The sequence below is a fragment of the Cimex lectularius genome, unplaced genomic scaffold, assembly GCF_000648675.2.
Source record: "Cimex lectularius strain Harlan isolate CLEC.00 unplaced genomic scaffold, Clec_2.1 scaffold81, whole genome shotgun sequence".
Taxonomy (NCBI): Eukaryota; Metazoa; Arthropoda; class Insecta; order Hemiptera; family Cimicidae; genus Cimex; species Cimex lectularius.
The window spans coordinates 1-20,652 of NW_019392692.1; positions in this window are offsets into that span (position 1 = coordinate 1).

Below are 20,652 nucleotides of genomic sequence, written 5' to 3' on the forward strand. Positions count from 1 at the left end.
CAAATTTCCTGATAAAACATTAAAGAAGAGAAGAGAGCTTTCTAATGGTATTAATATTGTAGACATTGGAATAAATCCAGAAAAATTATTAATTTTTAATTGGAACACCGGACAAAGGCGAGAAAAAAATTGCCGCTGGTGAAAATTTGTATTTAAAGGCTTTAAAGTATATTATTTTTCATAGCCTTCTTTAGTTGAATCGTATTTTATTTTATACTAACTTTCTATGTATCTAGTACCATTTAATACGATCTACATATCATTTTATTATCTTATGTAAAAAAACGACGAATCTACTGATATTTAATCACTTAAACATTTTTTCATGGCTTTTAGGGAGTTTATTGGCAACAACTCTCGGACATGAGCCTAATATTTTTTATAATAAATAAAAATCAATTAATCATATATTTTAAGCACGGTCCCTTTACAAATTTGAAGAAGGCTTTACCGAATCAAAACTGAACCTTTATCTGGTCATGAAAAATATGCACTTTAGTTAAGAGGATTTGATAATTACGTGGGTGTTAACGAACATAAACAATAAACTCTACACATCAGAAAAAATCGTTTGCTTATATGTTTAATTATAAAGGACAAAAAGATCTGATGGTGGAAGGTCTGCTAGTCGGTGAACACAAATGATCAGTTTAATTTTATAGCTTTTTAATTATAGTCTAATATACAGAAGGAAATATTAAAAAATGACTTAAAAATATAAAGATATATATTAAAATAAGAATAATAATAAGATATAATATAATATAGTATAATAAAACATAAGATAACGTAACGTATCGTAACGTAACAGAACATAATATAATATAATATATTACAAGAATAATAATAAGAGATAAGAAATTTAAAAATTTTACTTAATGAAGTAGGATTTATAAGATATACGGAGTAGACTGGAGAATCCATGTAAAAAATTCCAGATTTTATAATAACATAGTTGTACGCAACGGTTTGCAAAAGTAATACAGTATACCATTATTGTAAAAATACTTACAACTTTTTAATCAGGTATTGTACATTAATTTTTTTAAAAGTAACTCTGCGTCCCATATAAAGTATTGCAACCAACACAAGGGCTCCTGAGAGGACAAGTATTCCTAAATCGTTTTATTCCATTTTTAAATCTAAACCCTTGTTAATTGAAGAAGTTAAAAGTCCATTTAAATTTCACAGTTTAATAAGTGTTTATCTTATGTAAAATGTTGTACATATTTATTAAACTAATCCACATTTGCTTAGTGGTCATAATTGACCATATTAATTATTTCAATGAATTATTCTTTTCATCTAAGGTTTTTGGCTCGATCCGCCGCTGCTCTAACCACTTGAGCTATTGTGACGTAACCCGCCCGTGGCAGTAATTTTACATATCAACCAATTAATTGAAATATTTATTATATATATATAAACTCGCCGACTTCTTTCAATCGACTAGCCTTTTGTGAACTTTTACTTTCAATCTTTTTTTAGACATTTTTCAAATATATTTTTTATCGATCAATGTACCAGTAAATAAAGGAAAAGCAGTCAATATTCAGAATATTAATGCATTTAAGTTTTCGTGGTCAATTGACCAAGTTACTTCTTTCAATCAATTAAGTATTCCTTGTAAGTAAGGTCGTTGAGATAAAAAAAGTCAGTGTCACGAGCGGGATTCGAACCCACGACCGCCGGCTAAATACGCCGCTACCACTTGAACTGTCGTGACTCCGATCCTCTCGGACACCAACTCTCCATCTCAACGTACAGCCGTTCGAATTTTCCCTCTTTTTGCCATTTTCAAATGTCTTGTAATCGGATTGGATTCTCCGCGTCTGATGAAGTGGCCACGGGGAGCTTTTTCGTGAAGCGTTACTTCTTTTTACTTTTTAAGAAAGAAACCGACTTCTCATATAAAAAAGTCTTTCAATCCCGACTTCCTACCCCACCCCTTCAAAATCCAACGTATATAAACATAAAACAGCAATATTTCACTGGCACTCTGAACACGACACACAAGAATGACACATCTACTCGGAAAATAAACACTTTGAGTGAGTACAAATACTTTGATTGAATCTAAAAATTCTAGCATTGTATAAACTCAATTGTTTTTCCTTTTTCACATCCGACATGTATTTGCAAAATTAAACAATGTTTATAAATTCCAGGCCCTGAACGTCACACAAGACCGCATCTCACGATCTCCAAATAATCATTAACTAATGGTCACCACACTAGTGAAATGAAGGACCAAACTGCCATCATGAGTGTCATGCAAGGATGCTATAGACGGATTGTTTTGTTTTTATTGTTAAGAATCGATCATTTGAGCATATAATTCTGTTTATTTCTATGGAAGTTAAAAGTTTTTAAAGATTTGTTATGTTAACATGTTATGTTTTATGTTAACTACACTATCATTTACAAAAGAGTGATTTGTTAAATTGTGGTCAAAGCGTAAATCTTGGTTGATTGTTAAATTGGGTATGCTATCGATATGTTTAATGGCTACTATTTCATTGCATATGGGAGCAAGTCCATGTGCTATTAGGCGATCCTTTTCGCGTACAATGCCCGTTCCGTAATCTGGCTAGAACAACTTTCTCTGTTCTTTTTATAATCTGGCTTTTATATTAAGGAGATCATTATTTTCTACACAAAGCAATATTTGTCTCCATTGGGTTTGATTTAAAAAACCTCAATTGTGCCTTTTCTGGTTGTTCGCGTGATGATAATTCATTGTACTATCTTTAGTTGGTTTAGAAACATGATATCTTACACGCACTAATTAAGACTATACAGGCGGTTTAACATTTAACATCATAAAGCGACAGGCAGCAGCAACATTTGGCTTAAAGACAGTAATAAATATTTATTTTATACGATTATAAGGTTTTTAATTATAAAGTTAAAAAGTAGATTTGTATTTTCTATCAAGAATTTTTTTAAGTGTACTTTTTTTGTTAACTTAAGTACGGAAAAAAGGGAACTTTTTAAAAAATGGAAGAGATGAATAAAATCAGTTTGCTGATAGGTGTGAGGTATCAAGAAATTATTTTCATTTTGATGCTGCCACTTTAAAAAGCAAACAAAGAGTAGAGTCAGGAAATGGGACCCAAAATAACCTAGTACTCCGGGTGAAAATTCTTGATTTATCTGTTGTTTAGTGGAACAAGTGGCTGAGATTGTCCCGGGTAGATGGGTCGGTGGATTCATGCATAAAACATTACCCGAAAGGGTTGTAGCCGGGGGGGGGGCGCTTCCGAGGGGTTTTTTGGCCGGAGAGCAAGGGTCAGGGGGTAGGGAAGGAAAAATAAGCGGGGATCACAGACGATGCAGACAAATGAGCCCTGGGTCAGCTAACTCTTCTGATACCTTCAAGCTCTACTTTATGAAATATTTAACCCACAGCTAGCCCTGGAAAATGGTCCGGGGTGATTTCTCATTCCTCTCTCGGCCGGAGATATATATATATCCTACAGTGTTTGAGATATCCTCGTCTAAATCTTAGTTGGAAGTTGACAAGGATCAACGTCTAAAAACACTATTTACAATCCTCGAATTCACCCCAGTACGTTAGTGGATTTATCATCAGCCCCTCCAATGAACGTACCTTGTGGAAAGAAGCTACAACCGTAAACTTCTTTATTTTTTTGCAGATTTAGTGTTATCATGCACGAAATAAAATCAGGCTTGTCGTTTCTCTATAAAAAGTGTTCTGGATTCATGGAAGAATTAATATAATAAAGAAACCATATAATATAAAGACATTTAATTATTTATGTTAAGAATAAACTATGTTTTGTAATACTTTGTTGTAATATTTTTGTAATAAACTATGTCTTTAATACTAGAGCAAAAGAAATAAAGAATAAATTGAACAATTTTTATACTAAGAGACATGATTGATTTTATATAAAATATTATTTTCTTATATAACAAGGCAAAACATCGATAAAGTAACCCGAAAAACGATCAGAAATAAATCTAAACCCAGGAAGAAGATAAAACTTGATAGTCCGGTCAGCATTTAACCCCAACTAACTTTTATAGATCATATTCATACACGCCAGACTTCGTTCACACTGCTCCTAGTACTCGATATTCCTCAGGGTAATTGGAGATAAGCCCCACAACAAGGAAGGAATTGATAAAATGTCAGGAAGATAAAAGAAGATATCAACAATATATTTGGTAAGATCGGGGATGAGGTCCAAAAAATGTTCCGGTGTTGAAACTACGACAAGCTTTCGGTGTTTTACTTCACCTTCCTCAGGGCTCTAGAACGGATATCTATGTAATATTTTATAATTGCTCATCTGTGTGAGTGAAAATCATATATCTATTTTCAAACTTAACAGATTCTCTGTCTGTGTTCAAAATTGTTTTTTCTTGACAACATGTATAGATATTTTTTTCACCCTTTTTGTCATTTCTTATACAAATAACATCATAGGTTATAGTTTTATTTATTTATTACAAATTTAAAATAAGGCTTTTAATATCAAGTCCCAAACGTGGAAAGATTTAACAGTACCTGGTAATAACCTTCACTAGTCGTCTTTGTTTAAGTTGATTTTGTCTGTGATAATAGTTTGTAATAAGTGCCATTTATTTATCTATTTATTTATTGAAAACATTGCATTTAGCATAAAAAATTACAAAAAGAGTGAAAAATATCTGTACATGTTGAAAAAAACAAAAACAATTTTAAACACTGACAGAGCATCTGTAAGTTGGAAAAGCAAGTTGATTTTTGATTTTCACAGATGAGCAATTATAAAATATTATATGTATATTTATCCGTTGTAGAGCCTGAGGAAGGTGAAATAAAACACCGAAAGCTCGGCGTAGTTTCAACACAAGAACTTTCTTTGGACCACATTTTCGATCGTACCAAATATATTTTCGAATAACAGCTGATCGATCACCTTTACATCATAAAAGAAGATTACACATATAGAGGTGAATACATAATTAATTAATATCATTTTGTTATTTATTGAAAGCAAAATAAATATTAAATTCACTAATTTCGTGGTCCGCTTGACCAATTAATACATTACAATTAATTAAGGTTTTTAGTGGCCATTTCATTTGTCGTGATGGCTCACTCATTAAGGATAAGGGAAGTGGTGCTGGAATACACATACCTAAATTAGGGATCAGCATCTCCTCTCCTTTTGGTAATAACACCTCGGTCTTTCAGGCAGAGGTCTGGGCCATTAATGTTTGCTGTAGAACACTGATGGATAACAAGATTAAGGGAAAAGATATTAAAATTTTTTCCGACAGTCAGGCCAGTCTAAAATCATTACAAAAAGAACTATCAACATCTAGACTGGTAGAGGAAACCGTTGAACTCATTAATAGGACTATCACCAGGTATGAGAATAGGGTNGGTATTGGAAGGATCAATAAAAACCTAAATTTTTACAAAGCCTGATTTCCAAACAACTGTTTTTACTTTTAAATATTTATTGTGCATAAAAGTTGCTTTAGTTTAAATTATAATTTTTTACTTTCAAACTATACAGTAGTGTTTTTTACATATTTTATCTCTCCTACAACCATTAAAAATTTGTACTTATTCGCTTAATAAATTGACATGTTTGCTTTTTTCAAAGTATTTAGAAAAGATATTGCGTTGGAACCAGAGCCAGATTTGGCGTCATCAGGGGTAAAAACAAGGCAATAGTAAACACCAACAATTCAACAGTCTTGCGTCATCAAATTTGGGAATATCGGTTTTGAAACTCCATAACCTTATCGAACTCTTGATTATAAAACTTAGTCAATGGGCTTACCTGTGGGCAACCTCAAAGTGGAAAACTTCATAGTTGCACGTAGAAGCTCTCTAATGAACCAATCATGGAAGACTCCTGGTGACCCTTTTCGTTATGATTAACGTTAACTGGTTTAGTTAAAAACGCTATCTTTTCACCACTTGTAATAGCATTCCAAATGTGTCGTTGTCTAGTTTAGTGATCAACTTTGAGCCAAATCTGATTTGCTTTTCTGACAAATAACCAGGTCATAATCATGACCAGAATTAAATCACTACGGGTATGGTTTAATTATAGTGTAATTCAATCAGTGTTTACAGTTTCAACTTATATTAATTAAGCTGCATGTGGATATAGCTGACGATTATAACTTTTCGATCATGCCTTTATTACAATCATGTTACTTGAAGCACGGTATAATTACTGGAATATGATATTATTAATAAAGACTTTAAGAAAGTAATTTTAGCTAGATATACTTGAAATCAAGTTTGTTAATTTTGATGGTATAAATAAAATAATATTGATATGCAGTATTTATACGGTTTTGCTTGATAGTGCATTTACGATAAGAATTAATCATACTTTAAGAATAATTCATAAAAAAATAACGAAATATCATTTTTGCTCATTTTGTTTTCGTTGCACATTAATAGTGCTAATCTCATGATTAAACCTCTGAGAAAGCTAACAAATCTGTTCCATTTTTTCTTCTCGTTCAAAAGTGAAAGACTTTATCTTTTTTTAACATTAGGTAAACGTGGGAGCGAAGGGGCGAAGGAATTCCGGCCTGTGAAGAGGTGCAATAAATCAAAATGAGGCCAAAGAGAAATCAAGGATGGTTGATAGATGGTAGGGGCAAGTGTTCTTATGGCGCCCATTTCGCTTGATTAATGTTCCCCCAGGGCTGGGAACAATCAACTAAATACAATTTGATCACTCCCTCGCCGGAAACCTGGACGAGATGGCCAACTTCACGTTTCAATCTTGTATTTATTAACTCTTTATTATTTTAAATTGTGAATTTTAAATTATGAATTATACTGAATAAGAACTAGAATCTCATGAAATCTTTCAATACAATAGTTAGCTTAGAACCTGTGTTTAATTAACAGTTAAATAAGCGAGTGTTAAATTAAAAAACGAAAACATGACAAATTATTACTAACAGCATAGCAATTGTAAATTTTTTTTAAATATGACAAATTATTACGAACTTAGGTGAATATGTCTATATGAAAGAACTTTTATAACCACTTATACAACAATATAATTGATTAAAAAGATCAGAACCTTATTTGCAGAAATGATGTACAATATGATGAAAATTGACCAAACTAGAATTACTCATAAATGCACAAAATCCGAGAAATAAAATATATATAAGTGGGAAGTTTATGGGCCAACAAACAGCTGAGGTCATCGCCGGCCCTCTACGTGTTTTCCATCTTTTTCTTTTCTTTCGCGCATATTTACGCGTTTTAAACTGCAGCCATTTGAGCATCTCGATCTGGTTACTGACTCTCTGATTTCAGATATATACTACGTTGATATTCTAGAATGCTAGTCTCTCGTTTATACCTCAGGTTGTCAAATACAGAATAAAAACAAAACATACAATACATATATATACATCACCACAAACATAGATGTCTGGTCACATTCATTCCCCCAGAGTACTCGATATTCCTCGGGGCGGGGTTATAAGCAACCCCTTCCTTTCACGCTAATAAATTACATTTATTCCGATAAATTAACACAAACACAACACTCGATAGAAACATAGAGGTCTGGTCACTTTCACTCCCCCAGAGTACTCGATATTCCTCGGGGCGGGGTTCCGAGAAATAAAAAAAGTTGAATAAATTAAATACTACAGAAGGCTTTATTTAATTCAGGAGTGTACACCTAGGGTCAATTCTAAGTTCACCATTATTATCCTTAAGTCAACCTTCCATATTATAACAAGCTAATAAGATAAAAAGCGTTGTTTATATCACATTACTTTGTTTTTGTTTAAATGGTAAAGGTCTAAGAAGTAAGGGGATGGAATTATTTGGAAATTATTTTTGGAGAAATTTTGGAGAATCCACATGAAACTAAACTTTTTCTATTTTATTGTTTTCAATATCGTGTTTTTATGACTAATGATTACATTTGATGAATAAACATTAGGTTTAAGAAATTTACACGTTTCAAAATTTACAAGTAAAGGAAGGTACGATTTTTCCTTTACTCCTATTTTATTAATCATGGATTCGGACTTTCAAAGAAAAAATAAATGTATGTATTCCAGTCCCAAACATTGCGGATAAAGAGGTGGTATTTACCCGAAAGGTAGGGAGTTCATCCTTAATAACAGTAAACAATCTTTTTTATTTTGATTCTTTAGGAACGAGGACGCCTATTTATTCGAATCCTTTATCCTTAAATCCTACATTGGGAATCCGGGATAACAAGCCTCGGGATCTTCTAGCCAATCCTTGCCACCCTACTTACCCTCCGTCTCACATCCAAAGCGAATCTTTCCTATGCCAGGCCACCAACATCTTTACCCCGTGTAGATCCGGGAATAGGTGAATTCCTTCATTACCTTTCCAATACCCAAATAAACTCTTTTAATAAATTCACATCCCATGGCGTATATTTATATAACGGACATCTGATATCGTTCCAATTACTTAAAATATAGATGTTTGAAAAAAAAAACTTATTACAAATTAAACAATCAGAAATAAAACCTGTACCATAAAAAGGTGAATTTTGCTTCTATTTAAACATGAAACTGTTTTAAAAACTTTATTTAAAATAACATTGTATCTGTTAACAAAGGAAGGCTCCCGTGAGCCCAGCGGATGTCAAAAAATATATGAAGAATCTTTGCTGGAAAGATTGGCAGAACCGCTGGGACAAAATGACCGACAAACTAAAAGAACTAAAACAGTCGGTCAAACCGTGGGCCATGGATAGTATGAGCAAAACAGAGAGAATAATATTGACCCGACTGCGAATAGGCCACACTAGACTGACGCATGGTCATCTCTTGGCGAGGAAAAGTCCACGGAGATGCCCATTGTGCGGCGCACAAATAACTGTTAAACATTTACTAACCGAATGCGAACTACTGGCGCCGCACAGAACAAAGTCTGGCCTTTCCTCGAGCTTGAAAGAGGTTTTGCAACACAGCAATGACAACAGCAAGAAAGTAATCAAATATCTGAAGCAAATAAATGCATATGGTCGCCTTTAAGGCTTCTCCACACGTGGTTTCATTTTCCGTTCCTGAAGTGAGTGTATTTATTGGCGAGAATGTGTGAGTGTATGGGTGGGTAGTGGTCGGAATATCGAGTACCCCACAGACCCACCAAACTAGGATAGATATCTATTTGTGTGTTTTTGGTAGAAAGAATGTATTTATTGGCGCGAAAGTGAGTGTGTATGGGTGGGTTGTGCAGGAATATCGATTTAGGTTAGTATTAGGCTATAATATCTTTTAGAGTGAATGGGCGGAGGCACTGTTGTAATATTAAATGCGCCAGTGGCTCCGCATTTTTTTAATTTGTAAATACAGAATGATTGGCTACTGTTTGAGTGAATGTATTTATTAGTGCGATAGTAGTGTATGCATGGGTGGGTCTATGGTGGAATATCAAGTACCCCATAAACCCACCACCTAGGTTAACGTTTTAGATTAATTGTAATTTTAATTGTACATAATGTATGGATGTATTTATTAGCGTGAACGAGGGCGGGTCTTCAGAGGAATATCGAGTACTCTGAAACCCGCCTATAGGCTAGGCTAGGATTGAATGTTAGTGAATGAGATAGTTTCAGAGCCTTTTCACCACGTGTAGGAGGGCTAAAAATGTAGAAATAACGTCCCAGAACACAACCAGAAAGATTGCCAGTCTTCCTACAAAAGAGCTAATTAAAAAAAAAATTAAATTAAATTAAAAAATAAATAAATTTATAAAACGTGAGGTGGAAGAAATGTGAGGTGCCGGCAATAGCCCAGGCAGCTAGCCGGCCGGAAAAAAAACAACAAAGGAAGGCAAATTATACTGAATCATGGGAATAGATGAAACAGCGTAAATGGAAAACCACTCACCATAAGTATTTTACGTACCTTTGGATTAATAAACTGTGGATTTCTTTTACACAAAAAGTGGAAAATTTGGTACCACCACTCCAGGCACTCTGGTTGCTAATAAAAAATAAAATAATTCTGGTTTTACTGAACAGCTTAATGTCCAACTAACAGTTGGGTGTCAGCCGCTTCTTTCAGGGATACGTGTTGAATGGAACCGCGGTGTTTGTCAGGTAATCAGCAAGAATCGTGTGACCTTGTAACCATTCGACGTAGATGAATCGGTCTCTATTAACTTTGAATTCAAAGTTTATTTTCAGCAGCGACTTGAAGTATTTAGACGATTTACTCACATCCCGAAAAACAAGTAACAACTATCAAATCTAGCATTACCAAGCTTCGGCAATTTTCCACCAACCTTCTTGATTAGTGTTTTAATTTTATTCATCAATCTTGTACAATCTGTATAAAAATTACAGATTTGAGTACGTATTAAATTTCTACTGTAAAAATTAACGGGTTAACGTTTAAAATGTTGTTCTAAAGATTAGAGATTTTAAGAAACAGTTCGTGTGACATTATGTTTCAGACACCCTATATAAAAACTAAATTAATTGGAATAAATCTACGATTAGACAGTTTGTCAATCCAGTAGATCACAGCATCAAATATCAATTAGGTTTAAAATACAACTGCCTTCTTAAATTCACTATTTTTCGTGGTCCGCTTAACCAATTCATAACATTGAATTAATTAAGGTTTTAAGTTGAGATAAAAAAGTCAGTGTCACGAGCGGGATTCGAACCCACGACCTTCGGCTTGATACGCCGCTACTCTACCGCTTGAGCTATCGTGACTTTTTTATCTCAACTTAAAACCTTAATTAATTCAATGCCTTCTTAAAGCTGTACTTCTGTGGAAAGTGGAACATTAACAAAACTTTAGCTTGGATAATTTAAAAAAAGCAGACATTTATATTAGAGATCTCAAAATTTAAAATTGACCAGGTAATATAAAACTAAACTCAAAAATGAATAAGGATATTTATAATTTATTCTTGTTTTATTAATTTTAATTAAATTAACCGATAAATTCTCGTTAATTGGATAAAACACATAGATAAAGTACTATTGAAAATACGAACCAAAAACAAAGAAATATTCATCCTTATTTTTAATAACGGATTTACTTAAGAATAGTAAAATAAGAATACTAATTTTGTAAACAAACCCCTTTTCTCCATTAGCCCGAATCCGAGAGGCTGGAAGTGCCAATAGGAGCCTGGTAGAGGATCTCAGCCATTGCGACGATAAGGGAGGCAGAAATATTATCATTGTTGCAAGACGGAACCCTCTCTATAGTGCCTGCCAGATCCTAAATGAAGTACAAGATGTTTTGGCCAGGCCTTTATCAACACAAACCATTCGTAATCGTTTGTAGAAAGTTGGCCTCAAATCTCCTTTTGAGACGACCTAAAGCAACAGCCCGCCACTCAGGAGTATATGTGCAGCGAGCGCCTAGAAGAGAAACCAATTGAAATGCTGTTATGTTTACTGATGAGCCGCGTTTCTGTCTATATAGGGATAGGCTGAGCTCGATAAGAGACTTTACCGTAGGCGGTGCTCATCTAGGGTGTGGTTAGCAATTCCACTTTAAACTAAACCGCTGCCGGGGCGTTCCCGGAAGTTTCTACCCTAGGGGAGCCCTTATACTCAGGGAGATAGAGTGGCCTTCTCTATCTAGGGAGTACGCGGGAGAAAAGGCTGATGTATTTCAGCCTGTTAGCCCTTTGCGTGCGGCATACGGCCCGATGCACAATGCGGGACCGACCATCGGAGTGGACAAGCGGAGAGCGAGGTTGTCTCGGCCCTTAGGGGCTGGGGCGCTTCTACACCAATGCTGCGACGGTAACACCATTCTGTCGTATGTGGAGGTGCGTCAGCTCTCATCTTGAGAATCAAAACGTCCGATAAGGCCGAATAGGCAAGGTGCGGACGCTAAAGATCCTCTTGTCTTGTATAGGAATAGCAAGCGCCGAAGAGTCTACGGAGAACAGGGGATGCGTTCAATGCCCCAGTTCGTGCTCCCTTCGAGGAGGCGGTGTAATGGTTTAATTTAATCTGGAGGACGAACTGGTCTCCATATTGTTGAAGGCAATGCAGTTATGTTCAAAAAAATAATCGAAGAATGTAACCCTCAATCCGGGGTTCTCATAGGCAGGGATTTTCGATTTCTGGATGACAAGATCCGACCTCATAGGGGTCGAGTTGGTCATGAATGTTCAGAAAACCTGGGAATTTTCCTAATCTGCTCCTTCACCCATTGTCACCGGACCTCAATCTTATTGACCACACGTGGGATGTGTTGCAGAGAAGGCTTTTTGATCACCATCTACAGCCAGTTGACCAGTTGAGTGAGCGTCGCAACATTTATGGAGTGAAAATCCTTATGAAATTAGTGTCAACCTTATTAACCGCATGCCTAATAAGTGCATAGAGGTTTCGCTAACGGAGGACATTATACATGGTATTAATTGTTTAAAAAAATTATTATGTCTAATAAGCAAAATTATGGAATTAAAACCTTTTATTTTGTTATTATTCAAAATCCCTTAATTAAATTTTCCTTCAGTAAAAAAACAATAATTTCTATTAAATTTTAATGCCGTATATAATAAAAATAAAATAAAAATGCTAGAGAATGTAAACACCTCAAAATTGGCAATATCCCTATTAATTTTTGAGCAGTTTAGTAAACGATAGTAGAAATATACATTATGGAAGCTTGTTTGGTTTCAGGAATTAACCATTAATGACGGGGTAAAAATCGAGAAGTTGCACCTGAACTCGCCGAAAATCATAAATCATAGAAAAGGCGCGTCCGAATCCGTATGCGCCCAATTGACATTTTCGCTTATAGCAGGTAACACTGATTTGTACGCCTGTTCGCCAAAACGCCCTACCATGGAACGCTTGTGCAACGATGGGGAGAAACGGCGGACGCAAATCACAACCCACGAGACCTCAGCCCAAAATAATACCCTGGTTAAACGTTCCCCAGACGCCCCTTTTCCCCTCTGCCACCGACTAACTATTCTCCCTTCATCATACCTTCCATTTCTCATCCGGCATAACCCCAATAATGGGCACTTAAAATTGTCTATTATTTTAATTAATTTTGTATTGGTAATTATTCTACGATAATGTTAGTTATGCATTCAGCACATAGCTCTTGATTGTGTTTCAGTAATTGATTAAATTCTTAAGAACAATGGTAGACGTGTGACAACTCCGTTCATAAAACTACTATGGACACGTCAGTTGGGCTTCTTGGGAAATTGGGCATTCCCGATAAAAATATATCATCAAGGCCATTTACTCTTAAAACTAACGAGATGAGGTGAAAAAAGTTGAGCACATTCTCACAACGAACTTGAATGGGGTGGTTTGCCATTCTGTTGGAAAGTTTTAATAATTTCATGAAGGCTTCGGACGTCAGAGCCTACCACAAAGCGGTCTCTCTCAAACTTTTCTTCGCAAAAACAGCCCCAGGACGACATGGAAATGATATTAAATGGAATTACACAAGTTGCTGTTGTGAGCTCTCGGACCGGTACTGATTAACCTCGCCAACTCCTAAGTCCCTCCAGCTATCGTGTTCCTGGATTCGTTTTATTTCAAATCTTTCCCAGGAGCGACGTTTCGTGGCAAATAAAGATGGAATCTTCAAAAGCTCTTCTCTCTCTTCTTTTCAATTTCAGTCATTAAAAATATTTTTGGCCCTGGCTGAAACAAAATGCGGCTTATTCTATTGAGAATTTTGTTAAACTGCCTTTCCAAAAGAGGCACTAGGAGAATTTTCATAAGAATTTTTACATTAATTTGAAAACTGAAATTAAAAAAATCTCCTAAAAGACGCACTCAGTCTTTATAAAAAAAGACATCGTCATATCAAACTCCAACGGAATAATCTAGTTAGCTTATCTAGCTGTTTTAAAATTATAAAAATTAACGATCTGGTTAGGGAAATAAAATATAATTACAAATTTTTTTAAATGGCCTTATTAAGTTGTTTGTATTTTCTAGAGATTTGATTAATTATGTTGCTAATTGATTATTTTCTGGAGAAAGGGATGCGTGAAAGAAAATTCCCGGGGAGACGGTGAGAATCGAACCCACAACCGCGGGATCTATGACCCGAATTACAGAATCCCAAGCAAATTTAAATCTACATTGTAGGCAATATTTTTAGTGAGTCTGGTACGGCTGAAATGGAGTGCAAATAAAGTAAAAAAAAAATTATTTTCCGAAGATCTTAACCCTGCGTTTCATTAAATTCAAGAAATCAAAACATGCATAAATTATTTAACTATAGATTAAAGAGTATATGTATGTACTCAAATACAAAAAACGGGCACTTATATTTGGTTGTTTATTTGAAACTGTATGTATATGCATCGTTGTATTAATTACATCAAACTTGTTTTAAAGTAAACCGAATTAAATCAAAAATTCATGAGTTTTCATGTATTACTAATTATGCAAAACCATTTAATGATTGAATAAATTTAACTAACTATTTATTACCACGTTTGCTCTTAATAATGCGTCAAGCCCGTTTGTAGAGCAAAGTTGATCAGTGTCACATATGAACGAAGGGTGCCATGCCTAGGCCCTTTACAGGGATCAAATTAGGTCAAATATTGGGTCACCTGTTCCTCTCCTTAAGGAAAACGGAGGGTGTTACTTCACATGTAGAATTGTGTATACTGTGTAAATATATGTATATATTAATTAATAATTTATATTAATTATATGTGTACGTATTTGTAAATAAATAAAATTTTGTGTGATTAATGAGAGGGACGATGGGGGAATATGAAGAACTCATCGCATTATAATTAAATATTTTCTTTTCTTAAACACATGAATTTCTTATTTTCTCGTTTCTTATTTTCTCTTTATTATCTCGTTTAATTTGGCTTACATTAAAATAAGTATGTTTTACATTAAAATAAGAATGTTGTAATTATAATATAACGATAAAAATATATACTGCAATAAACAAAATACGCCCGGTAACCGGATTTTGTCTTTGAGAATATAATAAGGAATGGAGAAAGATGGAAAAAATTAAAAAGGTGCTTTTAAAGGCAAAGAAATAAAAATTGTAAAAATCTATAAATATTTAAGCAAACACTCCTTTGATTGAATTTTGATGCGCATTTTCGTACAAAATAAAGCAAAGCTATGTCTGGAATTAATTGTTCATGAAAGAATGTTTTAATAAATTCAAAATTGTCCGTAAACCCTTAACTTAAAGTATTTTATGAAATGTCTCTAACAATACTTCGTTACGGAGCGCAGACCTAGGGTTTAGACACATATGGCAAACAAGTGTAGAAAGTACAGCGATTTGTTGTAAAAGAGCTGATCTTGGTCAGTCTTTATTATTATCTAATTATATTTTAAGTTTAGATGTAGGAATGAATAGGACGTATAATCAAAGGAAACAGGAAAAACGAGGATTCTTAGGGCTCTGAGAAATGAATGGGCATTTGAGGAAGATTGGTATAATCCAACACGATACGTGCAGATTCTGAATGGAAGCAGAAGTAACACCAACGCACCTACTAAAAAACTATGGCGCTTCACTTGCCCGTAGAAGGGAGTGCTTTGGGTTGTACAACTTACGGGAAAATAAATTTAATCATTGAAACCGGGCCTACTAATCAAATTTCTTGATAAACTAGGACTCACCGGTGTGCTATAGGTACAGAAAGGGGATGCAATAATTGTCAAAGTGCGCAGTTGCTCACCCCGAGTATTACATCTACATCTACGGTCAGGAAGGGCTATAAAGGGCAACGTTTCTACACAAGAGCAAAGAAATGCTAAATTCAATAAATATAAATTAAATTGATGTATTGGATCCTCTTGAGGTCATTTTACAGGTGAATAAAAAACATCACTATTGGGTTTCACCAAGCTTTCGGCGAATGTTCCGCCATCTTCAGGGCCTAATTTATTGAAAACAAATTTACATTAACAGGATTACATAAAACATCATATACTCATACATTATAAGAATAAAATTACGTACTTCACCCNAGGTCGATCACTATCAACTAGAATTCAATAAATATAATTGAGAAGCTCTTTTGAGCCTGTGGTAGCTAGTAAAACGTGTGAATCTAGATAGTGAACTAAAATCCATACGACTAGGAATAAAATAGTCCTATTTTATGGACTAAGACACTTCATACACCTCAAACCTAAACTGAATATGAAGCATTCAACCGGACAGAACTATTAAATGAGAGGATTTAAACTTTAATTTATTCAACATAGGCCGTTGAAATTGAAAATAATTTTTTGGAAAGTGAGGTTAATTGATCAAATATATTTTATGTGGGAAAGGTTTGTCTTGTGATATCAGCGTTATTATTTTTTCAATAAGTCCTGCGTGTACGGTAACGATAATTTTTACAAACCGGTACGGCGGTGATGAGCCTCGAAAGGAGTCGGGTTGACAAGACAAGATCTAATCGTGCGTGTAATGAATTTTCTCAGGGGAAGTTCCACCCATTTGTACCCTTCCGGGTGGAGGGTAACCAATTGATACAGGAGGGCCAGACATTCAGCTGTTGCTTGTTAATAGCCAATTCTCTTTTCGCTTTACAAGTCGATACATTGTTTAAATTCCTCCTTTCCTCCAGCCCTCCCACTGTTTAATTGAATTTGCCTTCCTGTAAAACAATCTTTGAAATGTAGCTCTCCTTTCCCCCCAATTCTTTTTATTTCTAAATGTTTCAACGATTTCCTTCCTGCTTTGGATTTTCTTTCTAAAAGAACTACATTGTGTTGAATTTAAATTAAAGATTTTGCTTTAGTAATCAACTGTTAGCACGAATTTTTTAAAATTAAATAGTTGTTGTTCCATCGTCTGATAGGTTATACTTTTTATAAATGTTCATTGCATTTATGGAGTCAGAAACACAGATAAAATAAAAATTTTACTGCCTTGTTAAAAAATATTTTTTTTAAGGTTGATTGACGTAAATCAAAATAATATTTAACCTGAGATAATTCATATTTATTCATCAATCGTTACTGAATACATCTATTTTATGAAAAACACACCAAAATAAATAATCGAACAGTTTAATTCAAAGAAGACTTTCGTTTTATGGAATGATGTCAAAGAACAGTTATAATTTAATTTCATCCATACATTTTGTTAATACGAATTCAATTTATCTCGTTTATTGCTTCGGCTGCCTTTATTTCTTCTCATATAGCATTTAATGAATTGGGTACACGTAAGCATGTCCTCGCTCTGGGAATGTCCAATCGCTGTATTATAGGACGTTGAACTTTCCTTACCATTTTGGCATGCCAACAATTTTTGGAAGATAATGAAGTCCGAGACGGAACGGGCAGTGTGAAAAAACCATTCTCATATTTCCAAGACTACGTGGTAAATTTCGTTCAGTATATTATATTTATTGGCGTATTCGAACTGTTATTTTGCCCAACTTCTTTTCTATGTAATCTGTTGTTACTGTATTCAATAGTAAATGTGGGAGCAAAAAGAAGATACAGCATTTTATGTGAAATAGTCATGTTAGTTTTTCGTTTAAAATTTCGGTCCCCTGATGCAAGAGTTTTTTCAAAATTGGAAATGATTTTTTGCTGCTCTCTGTGGCCCTCCGGTGTCTTTTTGCAAAACACTTAAAAAAATTTTTATCAACTAAAAACCTTAATTAATTGAAAGATATTAATTGGTCAAGCGGACCACGAAAACTAATGAATTTTTGAAAAACCTTTATCTTTATCTTTAGCCTTAACAATCAGAAGAATTAAGCTTTAAAACGCTGCAAAAATTCTCGTAGGCCCTAAAATGAGAACCCGAAAATCGGGTTGTTCATTTTAACAGCGGAACTGTAATTATTAATATCATATTATAAATTAAATTATTATTCATATTATATCATCTCAATAATCATATTATATCAGTTCTATGCAAAATATGTCACACCAAAAACTCATCATTTTGTACTTACAATGAGTAAATAAGAGTTTCATATTAATATGTGTTGAACATGTATCTTCCAAAAGATAAACAAGGCAATTAAAGGGCTCAAGATTTAGCCTAGAAGTACACCTTTTGAAACTATTAATACGGACTCGTTCTTCGCGACCATGTTGGCCAACTTTAACTATTTATGTAATAGCATATTTACTAATAGTCAATATTTAATTAAAATGAAATACTGAATGATTTTTTCTTTACATCAATGTTTGAATATATCATCGAATTGGTCAGTTTTGTATTGAAAATTTCAGTTAATTTCCAACCAACCAGCATTTCTTGATTCTAGTTATTTGTTTTGATTGTAATGAACTGGGTTTAATCAATGCGCCATAATAGCAGATGCTTTGAACAAAATTGATTTTCAAGATCAAAGCTCAATTTGTGTGCAGTCTAACTAATTAACTGCAACAAAAGTTCTACCAGTTAAACACAATGCGAAGCACATTTGTACGTTATTTTATTTTAATTTAATTTTTATTAACATATTAAGACTTAATGACTGATTTTTCAAAGAATTGAATTGTTGAGAGTTTGAACAATTAAAATAATGTGATTGGCTATGGTTTAGGTTTTAAGCTAACCAGCCAGGGCAGGTTTAGATTGCCTTGCAACAGGTGTTTTCTCCTATCATTTCTTCCAAATCTTATTTTCTCCTGCTTTCTTCTTCTTAAATGTAGTGTAATGATCTCTGCCTTTGATCTTCCATCGGTGTTCTCATCAAGTGCCCCTTCCATTTCCGCCTTTAGCTAAGGCTTTATACGTTTTTTTTTCCAACAACTGGGCTTCATTCCTTATTAAACTGTTCCTTATTTTATCATTTCCTTTGAGATTTTTTTTTTACTTCTTTCCATTGATTTTCATCTTATTTACAATTCCTTTTTTGGGCGATAAAATATTCAAGAATACATTTGTGTGAAATCAAAATCCAACGATACGTTTCACATTTTTACGTTGATAAATGCAATCTATCATTTTAAATATTTCCTTCCCTACTAATAATATTTTAAATTTTACTTATTTTTTTATTATAATGTAAAACTGCATTTCTGAAAATCATACTTGCTTATTCTAACACGAAAAAAAAGAAAACATTTTCAATAAGAAGAATCTTTTGCTTTCGAAAAGTAATTGTGAAGTTTAAACTAAACGGTTTGTGTTGTTTGAAAGGTTCAATTGTAATTTATTTCTTTTTAAAATCATTTTTTAAACGCTAACAGAAATTAAAAAAATAAAGTTAGTATATTACGTTTGTGGTGTTTAGTGACAGTTAATTAATGATTATATGGAAATCGTGATATGCGATCTCGTGTGACGTAGTTTTTAGAAAGACATTTTCTTTATCGTGCCAACGTTTCAATCTTTATTGAGATCATCTTCAGGGCTCAAAGTGTTTGTCTTCTGTGTAATTGTGCCATTCTTGCGTGTCGTGTTGAGAGTGCCCTCAAGTGGGCAAAAACCTACACACCATCGTAATCATATATCGGTTTTTTCATCGTAATATGCCACAAAAAACACAAACACAATTTGTTTTTATTATTTAATCGTTCTTAAAATCGCAATTGAAGTTAGTTTTTTGGCCTTAAATCACAAGTTTTGAACTCATAGTTAACTGTTTGGTTTTCCGAGGTTAGGACCGTTTTTCATGGCAACAGTAGGTTTTTTTATAAGTATAATGTACTGATATATAATTATACTAAATGAAATTTAAATCTTAAGTGCATTTTTATTTCTTGAGAGTCTGTACATGCGTTTTAAGCTACATCTTTAAAATCGTACTGCATTTCGCCCTTTTCTAGATGATTTATTTGTCCATTTATATGCCAAAAATTACAATTTTTTGGTGCCATTTTCACAATATTTTTTTTCTATTGTAGTCAATCTTTTTGTTATATTTTTATTGGAATACTACAAAATCGTAGCTATGATTTAAAAAAAATGTGATATCCAGTAACAACCTATAAATGTGACAATGTTTTGACATTTTTTCTTTATACAAAGAAAAGTTTTCTCTTTGCATAAACACAAACATTTGTATTTGTTGAAAAATTATACTGTTTATCTAAAGTCTTGCTTGAACCGAATTTCATTTACAAATGGCAAAAAGTAAGAAAATTTCTTACTGATATGAGTGTGACATTCGTGATTGAGAAAAGAATTGAAAAAAAATTGCATAAAACAATGAGAAAATACTTTGTAATATTTATGTTGAGACAATTATATTTTTAAAGTCTCGGGATCCAATTAGCACCGATATTTTACACAAAGAATTTGGTCATTCTGAAAATCTAAGGATATAGTTCACTGCAAAATAAGAAGACAACTATTTCTTTTATACCATCGTCTATTAGAAGTGGACCAGCATCCCTCAGAGTGAATTGGTACAAATTGGCCGAGTGGGACGGGAAGCCAATTTTAACAGAGGGGAACTGTAAAGCCCTCATTAGAGTAAAGGAGAAAGACTGAGCTGAGGGAAGGAATAATGGCGAGTCAGAGGGATGTTAGAACCTCTTGCAAGCCCTGAAAGTCGAATGTGAGACAATGGGTTTCGTTGTTGACTCGAGTAGGACAAGTGCTCTATAGCCGAGGAGAATCGTCGATCTATTATCTTCGATCTCGAGTTGTAATCAGGAATGGACTCCTTTGAACGTCTCATTCTCAACTACTGGAATCTTTGGTTCATAA